The following is a 12,527-nucleotide window of genomic DNA, read 5'->3' on the forward strand; positions in this document are numbered from 1 at the left end:
TATTGGACATATTATATTGTATTTTATGTATTGATGCTAAATAATATTTCTAATATCTAATGTGGCAAGTGACTTTTTTATTATTTCATAATCCTACATATTTTCTTTTAAATAAAGATTTTTCAAGCTTACTTTTTACTAAGCATCATAATACCAAGTCCAATTTTGATATAATTATTTAAATTGCAATGTTTTATATGCATTATTTAGAACTTATATTTTTAGTAATATAAAATAGAAGGTTCTGGGAATATGTTCTATATATCCAATTATTCAAACTTTCATTTAAATCTTCCAATGAAGGAATATATAGTTTCTATATGAGGTTTCTGTAAATAATAAAATTCAACTTTATCCCTAAATATTTTAAATATTTCTTACTTAGTAAAGATATCCTTTACAATAAACTAACAAACAAGATAGCAGCAGAAGCATAGATACATAAAACAGACTTACAGTTGCGGGAATGGAGTGGGGGAGGGGTGTTAACAACAATGTGTGGATTGGCTGGGGTTTGGGAGGGATGGGCCTAGGTGAAGGATGGGAAGAGGAGAAAATTGTAAACAATTGTAACAGCATAAACATTAATAAAAAAGACACAAAATTATTTTTTAGCTGTTGTTAATTACTGGAACATTGAAATATATTTTATATCTTTGCAATACAACTGGATATTTATTAGTGTATGACTGATTTACATGTATATTCTAAGTATATAATTTTATATATGTATACACACACACTAAAATACACTCCTAGCCAATATTTAATTTTCTTTTATTTTTCTTCCATTTTAATTCTCAAGAAATCTAATGCTTTAATAATAATATAGAAGTATGAATCCTGATTTTAAAGTCAATCCATTCCCTTTAAGACTCTCAAAGCAACTATGTTTCTATTTTCTTTAAAAATGCACACTTGTATATTCAGTATACACATGTACATAGAAGTTCTTGTATAAATGTTGCTATTAATTGCAATACTATGTTTATTATGTCATTACTATGTTAATACTGTATTATACTATGTTAATAATGTTACTATTTAGCAAAAAAGAACTTTTATGTTGCAAAATACATTTATTAGGATTTGGTTTTAAATTTTAGCAATTACTTTTTAGATATCTATTAAATTAATGCAAGTTAATTTTTAAATTTTTGATGTGGTATTATGTTAAAATTTTTTCTGATATTGATATTTATTCTTGAATCTCTAAGGGGGAAAACTCCTACTTGTTCATGGTGTAGTATTTTTTAAGTGTAGCAACTGAATTCATTTTGTAGTGCTTTATTTAATGATCAATCTCTAAGATTAAGATCTTTACCATTGAATTCTTATCTTACCCATGAGATAAATGAGATATTGGTTTTGTCATTAAAAGAAACAAGGAAGTATTGATGTAGTGTGAGAAACTAGACACTTCAAGGAGTTATTGTAAAGGAAGACGGGAATATCAAACACAGGTTAAGGAATGGTCCTAAAAGGGAAATATCACACAAAAATTTTCCTAGGGCAAGTCCAGTGGAAAATAGTCTCATTATACAATGTGGGGCAAAAGTAGGTTTAGAGTTATTCATATGGAAAAATAATACAATAATTAATAAATAATAACACAAGAATAAACACTTTTGTGTACTCAAAACTGTAAAGCTACTTTTGCCCCACCCTGTATTTTGTATTAAATTAAATTATAATCAAGGATAAATATAACCATCAGGAATATTTTCAAGTAACTATCTCTGTAATTGCTCTCAATAAACAATAGACAGTGAGCCCTTTGAAGACAAAGTACCCTTTCCCTCGAGTTATTCCTGCAAATAAAAGGAGGCTTTTGGGGGCCTGGGTGAAAAGGGTGAAGGGATTAAGAAGTACAAGTGAGTAGTTACATAATAAATACGATGATATAAAGTACATCCTGAGGATAGAGTCAATGACATTTTGGTGACTCTGTATGGTGGCAGGCGGGCACTTGGGATAACAGAAGGAGCACTTTGCAGGGTATGTGATTATCTGAACACTAAGCAATACACTGAAACTGGTACAAAATAGTAATGAATGTGAAGTATAATTGAAAAATAAAGAATTGCACAATTGAAATCTATATAATTTTATTAAGCAATGTCACTCAAAAAAATAATTTAAAAAGTGAGAACAAATGTTAACATTTAAAAAAAAGGCTGCTTTTGGAATCTGGAATTTTGTTTCTGATTTCATTTTAATTTTTCCTATTTATGAAATGACTTGAAGCAGCTTATTCTTTGTATACTAAATTACTTGGTTCTTGTTTGCATAAAAATTCAATTATGGATTCCTTCTCTAAATATTTCAAAACATACAAAGAATACTTACCTGGCAGGGGAAATGTGATCATGAAGGTGGTTTTCCCAGAGTGAGCCTCATCCATTGCTCTCCGGATGTGCCAACCCCTGCCATTTGTCCAAACTTGGGAAACACTACTGCATAATTTGTGGTAGTGGGGGATCCCATTCATATTTTCCCCTGGGGTGGGAAACATGCAAAGAAAAATATTCTGGATTGCTGTGAAATGTGGGACCATGCCTCTGAACCTTAACAAATAAGGTGGTCCTAATCTTGTCAGTGTCTAAAATCATTTAACCTTCAAAACAATTTTTAATGCCAAAATCTTCCTTGATTCCACCTGCATCTTTGCAAACAGTGTGTTGCCCTGCCCATATTCAACTGTATCTTTGTTTCTGGTGGATATGATGGAATACACAGGTTTAAGGACAGGGGTGGGGGTGAGAGGGTGAGGAGACATAATTTCCAATCCTAAATCTGCTACTTACTAGCAGTGTAAGGCTGAATGATGTACTTGTTTTCTCTTTTGTAAAGTGAGAAATTGCCATTTCCCTCTCAGAAGGTTGGTTTGAGTTTTTATGAAAGAATGTGTTGAATCTCGACAAAATTAGTTTATCTTCATTCTTTTCTAAAACTTTAATGTTTGTATGCATATTCATCATAGAATTCTTCTGTTACAATGCTTTGTCAGTCTACTTGAGGTCCAGGATGATGTTTCAGTGATCTTTGTGTCTCATGTTTGACTCAATGAGTTTGAGAAGTCAATTACTGGGCTGCAGCCTCTGGAAATCGAAGAGGCCAGATAGTGCTTGCCCAGTTAATTCCTACCTTCCTTCAATCATTTGCCTGGAGTGCCCCCTGTGGTGCTTGTACCTACCATGCTTTACCCCAAACACCAATACATGGGCACTAGTTCCTCATTAAGTGCTTTTGGTGATGTTGGAAGGAAATAAATGATGTTGTTGCCTCATTTCAGTTTGGAAAATATATAGTGAATTTTTCTATGACCTGATGATGCAAAGATTTTATTCCTGTGTGTCTGATATCTATCTAGTGTCAGTGTCAGTCTGGACTTCAGCTCTCAACACTGCCACTTGGAGAAAGTTCCAGGAGCCTCCATTCCCAGCAAATGATTGAAGGAAGTTCAATCATTGTGTCACAGTTCCATGTGGAACTGTGACACAGAGATGAAAAGTTACAAACTGAGTTATTTCCCCTGAAAAAAAAATGGGGCAGTCCTGAGATTTTTAAGAAACAATATTTATGCCTTGGTCCCCAAAACTACTTCCAGCCATCTCTCATTTTCCACAGACCAAACAAAATTGCTCCAAGACTTAGAAATCTCTAATAAGAGCTATGCTGGCCCTAAAGATTTCACTGAATACTTACCTAGCAGGAAAGATACCATGACCACAAAGGTGGTGTTCTCACAGTGAGTTTCTTCATTGCATTCTGATGTTCGACCCCTGTGATTGCCCTAATGGTGGGAAACTCCACTGCATAATCTGGGGTAGAGCAGCACTGCATTCACACTTTCCCCTAAAAAAAAAAAGAAAGAAAAATTTTCTTGAGGAAAGTACAGACAAATATTTCTTGAGTTTTATTTCAAAGTTGGGAAGGTTGGATTGAAAAGACCAATATGTAGGTTTATATTCATAGCAAATCATTAGGAGAAATCACCTCCACAGAGCAGTAAATAATCCCTCTTTGTATCAAGATGGTAATTCTAGGGAGGAGAGGAAGGATAAGAAGTGACTCAGGGAATGCTGATGTTATTTTGATTTGGTACAGTTGTTACTATTATTGTTTATAATGGATAATCAAAGCACAACATTAAAATACATTCATAATTGTATAGAAAATGGAGCCTTTATCCCTTCAATTCTCTGCCTGCCTCGGGGTCAATCTGTTGTTATCAGCATCAATTAAACTATTTCCCTGTGTGTTTGATTGTTTTGCCTATAGCCTGTGGCAACCATACCATGTTCAATTCCTGTAAATAACAATCCTTCTAAAGTTCAAAAGATATGTGGCATCTAGGCTACACAAGTCCACTTGAAAAGGGACCAGAATTTTAACTCAGACATACAAAGTCCTTCACATGTTCCCATAAGTGTTTTTCCATTTTCCTACTTAGAAAAAATGATAGGTATTCATAAGGATTAGCTTACATGTTTTAAAAAGGGCAACAGAAATCTATTTGTAAGTCTAAAATGCATTTTGATTATATCTAGAATTGTTTACACTATTTCCAAAAGGATATTGTCACAAGAGCACATGGAAATTTTATTATTCTTTTGAAATACAGTATCAAGTAATTTTCTTTCAAATTATGTTAAATGTTTTATTTATAAATATTACTTTGTTAACATAATTGTTTAGCAGTTATGTCATTAAGTATTCTGCTTAGTAAAGGAAATAATGATTTAATTACCAAGATTAATGCTAACCAAGTGCATTATGTAGTCCTTAATTATGCTTTAAAATATTGGTATCAATTCCTGGTATAAAGCACAAAGACACTTTTGGCTTTTGAAAAATTAATCAAATAATGTTAAGTAATTATCAATAACATGTTTCTCTGGAACCCAAATAAGCGCCTACCTCCTCAGTGCACTAGCTGAGGGGAAAATTCAGTTGAAAAAAGAATGCTGTAAAGCTAAAAAAGAAAATGTTACAAATCAATATAGATCATCTTGAAATAGAAAATATGAATTAGTTATTACAAAGCAAGAATGTCTATCAAATGAAGTAATCTATTAGAAGCTAATGTAGACCAATCAGATGCTATCTCTAATAGAATTGAATAATGAGATGCATAATCATTTTTCAATGAACAATCATACAATCAATTGCCCTTTCTTGACCTTTCAGTTGTGGTTAGAATGTCATTGATAAAATCTTCATAAAACAATGCCAATTAAAATTGTATTTCCAGAGGAGCTCTGAAAGAGGTCCCAATAGACAGCTGAAACAATTTGAGCAAAAACAGATAAATACCAATTGTATTGGGTTTAAACAAGGATTAAAATAATTATCCTTGCATCTGTATTGATTTCATTGTTTAGTTTTTATACTTAGAAATTTCATACAATACTACTAACTTTTTTCTCGTGATTTGCAGTCCAATAAATTTTAGCATATGTATAGATTTGTGTAACCACCACCACAATCAAGATACAGAATGGTGTAATCACAACACAGAATTCACTTGTGCTGTCTTTTTATAGTCGCTTCCCTCCTCGACCCTACATCTGGCAACCACTAATCTATTACCTAAAACTGTATATTTTTTCACTTTTGAAATGTCAAACAAATGGAATCATACAGTATAAAGCCTTCAGAAACTGGCTTTTTCACTAGCCTAATCACTGGCTTTGAGATTCACCTGAGTTGTTGCATATACAGTGGGTCCTCCTTACCCATGGTTTCACATTGAGCAGTTTCAATTTTCCCAGTTTCAGCTACCGGCCCTCGACCAAGGTCCAAAAAAATTAATGGATAACTCCAGAAATAAACAATTCAAAACTTTTAAACCACATGATGAAATCTCACAATGTCCCACTCCATTCTGCCCAGGATGTGAATTACCCCTGTGTCCAGCAAATCCACACTGTATATTCTATACACCCATTAGTCACTGAGTAGCCACCTCAGTTATATGATCAATTGTCTCAGTATCACAGTGCTTATGTTCAAGTAACCCTTATTTTACTTAATAACAGCCCAAACATGCCAGAGTAGAGATGCAAGAGTGGAGATGAATACGTTTTGACTCACAGCAATGTGTTGCACCAGAAAGTATTGAGCCTATACAAAGACTTCAACAATGGATCCCTAAAACGAATCACCGCAAGACATTTACTGCAAGAGGTTGTTGCACAGATCCAGGAACAGGATTGGCATTTTCTCATCTCATATTACTACAAGAAAGCAGAAGGGTGAGTACAGTATAAGATGATATTTTGAGAGAGACAGAGACCACATTCACATAATTTTATTATAAGCTATTATTTTATTTTATTATTAATAATTGCTATTAATCTCTTACTGCACCTAACAGACTTTGTCATTTGTATGTATGCATATAGGAAAAAACACAGTTTAGTATGTATAGGGTTTCATACTATCTGTGGTGTTAGGCATCCACTATGGGTCTTGGAAGGTATCTCCCCTGGACAAGGGGGTGCCGCTCTATCAGCAATTTGTTCTTTTTTCTTGCCAATTAGTATCCCAGTGTATGAGTATGCACTGTTTGTTTATCTGTTCATCCACTGAAGGACATTTTGGTTCTTTTCAGTTATTTTTTTGTTTTCTGCTTGCAAATATGAATAGAGCTGCCATAAACATTTTTGTGTAGATACTTGTGTGAACATTGGTTTTCAGTTCTCTAGGCTTTACAGCCAGGAGTGGGATTGCTGAGTCATATGGTAAGTGTGATATGTAACTTTATATGAAACTGCCCAAATGTTTTCAGAGTGGCTATACCATTTTGTATTCCCACCAACAATATAGTGTCTCCACTTTCTCTGAATGCTTGCCAGTCCTTAATATACTCGATTTTTTTTATTTTTTTATTTAGTCATCATAAAAGTTGTAAAGTGGTAACTTATTTTAGTTTCCCCTCCCCTAATGGCTAATGAGGTTGAACATACACTCTTTGCCACTATTGTATTTTTTTTTGCAAATGTTTGTTCAAGTGTTCTGACCAAATTTTTTGTAATTGCTTTATTATTGTATTTTTCCATTACCATTTATCCTCCTTATACTCCACCTTCTCCTCCCTCATGCAATCACCACACTGTAGTCCATGTCCATGAGTTGTTTCCTTTTCACTCAATCCCTCCACCCACTAACCGCCCCAATAGTTGCCATCCCGCTCTCCATCTATGAGTCTGTCTCCTTCGCTTATTAGTTCAGTTTGTTTATTAGATTCCACATATGAGTGAAGTCGTATGGTGTTTGTCTTTCTCTGGCTGGCTTATTTCACTTAGCTTAATATCCTCCAGGTCCATCCATGTGGACACAAAGGGTAGAATTTTCTTCTTTTTTACAGTCGAGTAGTACATTATGGGACATGTACACAATGGAATACTACTGACCAATTTTTATATGTATAGTTTATTTCCTGATTATTGAATTTTGAGAGTTCTTCATATATTCTGAATGTATTTCATTTGTTAGATGTGAAATTTGCAAATATCTGTAGCTTGCCTTCATTTTTTAAAGTGTCTTTCACACAGCAAGTTTTTAAGTTTCATAAAGTATAATTTATCTTTTTCTTTTATGAATCATGCTTTCAGTATATTTAATACTTCATCTACTACCAAGCCACATAGAGTATCTATTTCCTTCTAAAAGTTTTTTGGTTTTATGTTTTATATTCAGAACCATGATCCATTTTGAGTGAATCATTGTATAAGGTGTGAGGTATAAGCTAAGGTTTATTTATTTTTTCCCATTCCTTTCACCTGAGTGTCTTTCCCTTTACCAATGTCACACTGTCTTCATCATTGCAGCTATATAATGAGTCCTAAAATAAAGTTAATGTGACTCCTCCAAATCTATTTTATGTCATCAAATTGATATAAATAAATATTTGAATAAATATATAATTGGAGAAGGACTAAACCTTTTCTACAGAAGAACTAAACATATTATAGAAGGGATGAAGGAAATATAAAATCACCATTAGACCACCACAGTAACAATTGCAATAGGAAAGATTCATTGATAAAAATTAAAATTCTCAGTCAACAAAATGTTAAGGAAAAATCGGACAGTTGCTTGATCTCTAGGTATAGATCCTCCCAATCTATTTATGTTAATATGGTGGTTTTTAACATATGTTTTCAAATTGTTTGATACTCCTCTCTGGACTATGTAGAGATTAATTCTCCTTCCCTCAAGTGTGACCTGGATTTAGTAACTCACTTATACCGAATAGAATATGGAAAGGTAAAATCATAAGTTTGCAGTGTAAAAACCTGGCAGACAGCACTTTACCCAAGTACTCATGATTAGCATCATAAGCAAAAGTCATGTTGATATTAAGTATGCTGATATGATGTAGAGAAAAGGCACATTGCTCCTGGGATACACTTTCCAAAAATGTATAACCTCAATCTAATCTTGAAACATCAGACAAACCCAAATGGCTATAAAACACTGATCAGAACTCTTCCAAAGTGTCAAGGTCATGAAAGACAAGAAAAGACAGAGGGCCTGTCACAGATTAGATAGGACTATAGAAACATGATGACTAAATGCAACATGGTACCCTGTATTAAATACAGGGAATGATTAAAACCATGAAAAAATGGTAAAACACACACACACACACACACATAAAGTCTATACTTAATATCACTGTACCAATGTTAATTTCTTAGTATTGTGAATTATACCATGGTTATGTACGTTGTTCACATTTGCAGAAGATTTATGAAGGGTATAGTGAATTATCTGTACAATCTTTGCAACTCTTCTGTAAGCCTAAATTTACTTCAAAACAAAAAGTACAAAAAACCATGCTTCCTTTCATTTAGTTATAAATATCAAAGCATTAACCACCAAAAAAAACACATTATTTTTTAAAATAACTTTTTGTAAAGGAATTAGTACATAAAACAATCCTTTCTCCTCACAAAAACACTTATATTTTTCCATTTTTTGCAGAATGATGCCCAGCCAGCTGAGCCACATGGGTCAGGGTTGTTCTCATTTTCCCATTTTTTATTGCCAGTAACTTCTAGTAGTGAATAAGAAATCTGTATTGGGTCTATGTACTGCTGTTAGAAACTGTGTTGTATACTCTTGGAAAGGCCACATATTGCTTTTGTCATTGTTTTCTGTTATTTTTCCTGAAAGTGACACCACCATGATTTTACTTGGGGAAATCTGTCTCCCCCACTCTCAGTTAATTTTGTTTTGGATGGAGCTGTTTTAGGGCAGGTTTGAAGTTTAAGACCAGACCTTCAAAGAATTCCCTATGCTGACTGCTAGTGATGGGTTCTAGAATAAGTAAATCCCTCTTTCTGGTTCACTCAGAGCTAATTTTGAACATTTTTAAGCCTAGAAAAGTAGTCTCTTCTTGTACTGAACTGTTATGATTGATATAGTCTTAACTATGGAGTATTTAGGACCCACAAGATAGAGATGAAATTAACAGGAAAGCAGAGCCAAGAGACAAGGAGGACGAGAAAAAGAAAGTCCTGATGACATTATTGAAGCTACCTTATTTAGTTATGTCTAAAGACTGTTTTTCTGAAAAACTGACCCCAGACTTTTCAGTTTTATGTGACAATAAATTCTTTCCTTAATTAACATTTTGCAATTTGGAGTGAAATTAGAATTAGGCCATACCCAATTTGCATCCAACAAGTATCCCAAAATTACAGATGTTGGATAAAATAAACCCAATGTATGTTTTTGTGTTCTTTTTTAGATAAAAGAAAAGTAAATGATTTCTTTTGAAACCTCCTGGTTTATTCAATACCATTCCATTTACAGGTGAAGTATAAAATGATGACTCATCTTGACTTTCAGTTGCTCACAACATAGAAGATATAACAAAGAGCCCAAGACATAAATCCTGGTAAAGAACAATGCAACAATCAATGTTATAAGATTAATAGATAACTATGTGTGCAATATTCAGTAACTCAAGAGAATATATTGGATAGCATCTAGAAATAAGCCCCCAAAGACTTAGAAAGTTCAAAGTCAAGAATCTTTACAATTTCACAGAGGATATAAATAAACTTTACCTATATTTCTAGAACCAAATTGAAGAAGCCATTGAAATAGTGTTTTCTCGAAGCAAGACTTTCGGTAAAGAAAACCATGCCTCTGTACTTGGTCTCCACTCATCTACTTAGCAGAAACTTCATGGATTAAGAAGAGTGTGTGTATCCCACCTGCCTCCTTGTACAAACTATAACTTCAGTTCCATATAATTTCCCCAATCAATCTGAAATACCATATTGAATTTATAACTCAGTAATTTAAAGGGTAACAAGAATGGACTGATTCTATTCTTATGTGTTGAATCACTTTATGACATACTCAAAAGGAAAACCGTCCTTTTGAGAAAAGATCTCTAATTTAAGTATACAGGATTAGCAGACCTTCGAAAACCATGCCAGGCATGATAAAATGACATTCATAGCATGAGAATGACAGGATTTTAAAATCCAGAACCACTGGATTTATTCTCAAATAGATCATTTTAGCTGTCTTTAAATTTCCTGTTCTTGACAAACACCTTACCCCTCCCATCCTTCTTTACCCAAATGGTTCATAAATTAAGTTGCATGAAACTCTACATGGAGGATTTGCAAGGGTGCAATAAGAGGACTGGCAGATGTTCTTCAATTCACTCTGAGCAGGAAGGGCAAGTGGAAATGGCACTGGTTTGAATGACATTTGGAGTAATGGCCTGCCATTCTGCTGGCACTTCTAGTGTTAAGCAAGTGATCTGCAAAGTAAAGTGGATTCACAGTTAGAGTCAGCACCAGTGCACAGGTCGCCCATAAAAATAGAAGATTCCATTATTCTTCAGGCTCCCTAGAGGGAGCAAGGTCTCTAGCATCATTACCAGGACTAAATCTGACTTTTCTACCTCCCCTAATTTCCTCCTAGTAATTATAGGTCAAGCACTCTTTTGTAAATTATAAAACCTTTGTTCTTATCAAAAATGAATAGCTGAGGAAAAAATTATAAAAAGAGTCCAAGGAAAAAAATTTCAATTAGAAAACCAAGCTAATTTGGTATGACCAAAGACTGTCAGGCGTACTGACAGTGCTCTATTATGCAGTCATTTGGGCTCTTTCAAATTAGTTATGTTAATGTCCTGTGAGTGAATGTAACACTTGGATGGGACAAGATTTCTGCAATTAATTTCTGCAGTCAGTGGAGAGACAAGCAAATTTATTTTCCCCCTCTCTGGGAATTAGTAGTGGAGGGTGTGAGGTAGCGAAAGTGCATTTAGGAACAGAGTACAAGCTAAACACAAGCCCTAAATAAAGCAGAAACAATGGGAGCCAATGCCTCCTCATTCATTCAATTGACAATGTTTTGCAGCTTAAACCTGTTTTATTAATTATGTTTGACATTTCCTTAATTAGTTTCATTTACACCAAATCAATCCCTACTGCTGTATGGCATCATTTATCATTTTGAAAAATTTGCATACTGAGTGCTGACTTTTCCTACTTAATTATACATTAAAAGTGTCAAGCGCACTTGCTGCCTGGCATTATCTGCGGCAGAAAGGTTTGTGGCTGGACGGTGATGGTATTAATCATTAAGAGCCCCCAAGTGCTGCCGGGTAATATCTGGGGAGTAGAGTGGCTCTCATTTTAGCGCTAGAGAGCAGAAGTTCTTTTGTAAAATGACCCAGAGCAAAAACAAAATAAATGACCTAAAACATCCGGTGTACTGTAATGCTTTGCTCTTTCAATAAAAATATGCTTTAGTTGGAAAGGTTTACTATTAACTATTCATTTTCTGTATATTTAAGCACTATGAATTCAGTAGTAGTAAATTTGTGATCTCTGCTTGGACCTGAAGACAAGATATTTTAGTTGAATATATGACAGTGGCTTGGTAGTATACATTCCGATATATGCCAACTCAAATGTGTTACTTTACAAATGAAAGCTAGAAAATATAGTATACCATTAATATAGTGATTGATGTTGCTCATTTCATTTCTACTTACAACTTTCAATGAATAAGCAACTATTTTTCACTGAACAACATGGAGCACAAGTGAACACTGAATATGGCTGAAAAATCTAATACTACAGTACAACTTCATTTGTATAGTCTAATGGTTATTTTTTTAATATTATGGAATTTTCAGTGATGAAAAAATTGTAAGACTATAATTTTAAGCACAAAGCATGAGTGTGAGCCATGGCCATGAAAGAGTTAACAAGAACCTGTTTGTAAATGGTATATCAACTAAGCCTTCCTTCTTCCTGCCTTCATGTCAGAACCTAAACTTAGTGCATTTAATATTCAAATTCATTTTCAAATGCTTGCCCATTAACATAATATATGCCACTTTGCAAGCCTGGTCAAAGAAATCTGTAACTAAATAATTTTCAAGTTCTCTTCATATCAGATGCATTATATGCAGTGTGAAATTATTTCCCCACTCTATCCCTTTGCTGAACAGCAGAAAACCAACACATAATATA

The 12,527-nt window shown here is 33.9% G+C and overlaps 2 non-coding genes across 2 annotated transcripts; both read left to right on the top strand.

Moving 5' to 3' along the window:
- The first annotated feature begins 2,341 nt into the window (after positions 1-2,341).
- Positions 2,342-2,502, top strand: LOC123825041. Its single transcript, XR_006786822.1, has one exon. It is a non-coding gene; the product is annotated as a U1 spliceosomal RNA (small nuclear RNA).
- A 1,198-nt stretch (positions 2,503-3,700) lies between these two features.
- LOC123825047 lies at positions 3,701-3,861 on the top strand. The gene has a single exon (XR_006786827.1). It is a non-coding gene; the product is annotated as a U1 spliceosomal RNA (small nuclear RNA).
- Positions 3,862-12,527: the final 8,666 nt, after the last annotated feature.

This window comes from Phyllostomus hastatus, unplaced genomic scaffold (assembly GCF_019186645.2).
Source record: "Phyllostomus hastatus isolate PE091 unplaced genomic scaffold, TTU_PhHast_1.1 phas_contig_58, whole genome shotgun sequence".
NCBI classification, from domain to species: Eukaryota; Metazoa; Chordata; class Mammalia; order Chiroptera; family Phyllostomidae; genus Phyllostomus; species Phyllostomus hastatus.